Below are 2,277 nucleotides of genomic sequence, written 5' to 3' on the forward strand. Positions count from 1 at the left end.
AGTGGTAGAGCACTTGCCTTGCATGCCTGAGGCCCTGGGTTCGATTCCTCAGCACCACATAAGCAAAAAGAAAAAAGCCGGAAGTGACGCTGTGGCTCAGGTGGTAGAGCGCTAGCCTTTGAGCTGAAGAGCTGAGGGTCAGTGCTCAGGCCCAGAGTTCAGGCCCCACGACCGGACCAAAAAAAAAGAAAAGTCTGTGAGACTCTGATCTTCAATTAACCATTCAGAAGGCAGAAGTGGAGCTGTGGTTCAAGTGGTAGAATGTTACCCTTAAGCACAAAAGGTCAGGAACAGTATCAGGGCTTTGAGAACTGGCAACAGAAAAAAAAATTGTTTGCCAGGTGCTCCTGGCTCACCCCTGTAATTCTAGCTCCTAGCTACTCAGAAGACTGATATTTGAGTATCGTGGTTCGAAGCCAGCCCAAGCAGAAAAGTCCCTGTGAGACTCTTTTCTTTCATAAACCACTCAAAAACCGGAAGTGGCACTGTGGCTTAAGTGGTAGAGCACTAGCCCTGAGCACGAAAATGCTCAGGGACAGTACCCAGGCCCTGAGTTCAAGCTCCACAACTGACAGGAGAAAAAAATAAAAAAGAATTTGTTTGATGAAGAGAGATCTCTATTTCAATCAAAGGCCCAAGTAGCTGCCTGACTCTTGCGTGACTATCAATGGTGGCCTTAGTCCCCATTTCAGGCTGCCTGTGATGTTTACCAGGACTTGAATATGCTTATGGGTATGACTATTACCTTCACACCACCTCTGGTGAGTTCTACCTGCCTTTAGTGTTTCATATGCCTAGATTTGATAGCATTTTGAAGGAGTTTATTGTGAATGGAAAGGCCAAAGCAGCTGGATACTCAGCTTGTGATCCCATAGCTTTCTCACCCCCATGCCTGAGTTTCTCCTGTGGTTTCCTGTACCTGGAGGGGTGAATCCGTGGGAAGGAAAGGAGCTCCTCTGAAAGCATGTGATAGGATCCAAGGTGTGATAATTATAATTATAACACAGGATGCTCCCCTTTCTCCCCCCGCCACCCTACCCCACCCCTGCCCCACTGGATCTCAAAGCAGCATCGGGGTGGGGCTGTTCCTCTGGCACAGGTTGGGGATCTGAATCAAAGAGGGGAAGGGGTTTGCCAAGGTGGGGGTGGAGAGAAATTTGGAGGTTTTGGCATCTAGCTTGGTCCTTGAATATGTCCCTGGCTTGTAGGAAATAGTCCTTCAAGAAGTCATTATCATGGTCACTGCTGAGAATTGGAATTCATTGCCAGAAATGGGTCATAGTCTAGAGGCAGAGCTAAAGTCTACGTCATAACCTAGGTTCAGGACAGAACACAATCAGTTGGGATTTTCATCTTCTGACCCTACCTTACCACTTTCTCCATAATGACACTCATTTATTCAGAAATTCATGCTTTCAACAAAAATGCATTCAGTTCCCATTAGGTGCTTTGAACTGTCCTAGCATGAAGGATTGAGACAAGATTGTAAAACAAACCTGGCTTTCAAGGTATTCTCCTGTCCCTCAATTTAACACATTTACTGATTCCCTGGAACATAGCAGGCCTCAATCAATGTTTCTTGAATTAAAGCTTACGATTTAATTAAGCAGATAAGATGTGCACAAATTATGAGTACATAAGCTATAATAAAGGGACTAGTAAGGGTTGAGGAAGAATAGAAAAGAGAAAGATTAATTTTGAGTGGGAGGAGCTAAGAAGACTTCATGGGAGATGCGGCATTTGAGGTTACTTTTGAAAGATGAAAAAGATTTGACAGGTAAGGGGCTGGGGATATGGCTCAGTGGCAGAGAGCTTGCATGCACAAGGCCTTGGTTTTGTTTCCTCACTGATTTTTTTCTTTCCCATATCTGTCTTTATATTTACCTGTTTATTTCTCTCCCTCTCTCCCCCTTCCTTTCTCTCTCTCTCCCCCAACTTCCATTCTATCTCCCTCCCTTTTCCTTTTTTTTTTTTTTTTTGAGAGGTACTGGGAATTGAACTCAAAGTCTCACATTCTTGCTTGGTCAAGGCTGCCTCCCCTTCCATGTTGGTTATTTTCAAGATAGGGTCTAACTTTATGCCCAGGCTGTGGTCCTCCTACTTGTGTTTCTCCATGTCACTAGGGATGACAGATGTGCATAACTGTGCCCAACCATTGTGCTTCCCTTTTAGCAGGGACAATACCTAGTCATTGTTTGAGAAACTTTGTTCCTTGAGCTGGCCTTGATCTGCAATCCCCTGATCTCTACCTTCTAAGTAGCAAGGATTACAGGCTTG

The sequence above is a fragment of the Dipodomys ordii genome, unplaced genomic scaffold (genome assembly GCF_000151885.1).
Source record: "Dipodomys ordii isolate 6190 unplaced genomic scaffold, Dord_2.0 Scaffold131, whole genome shotgun sequence".
Classification (NCBI taxonomy): domain Eukaryota; kingdom Metazoa; phylum Chordata; class Mammalia; order Rodentia; family Heteromyidae; genus Dipodomys; species Dipodomys ordii.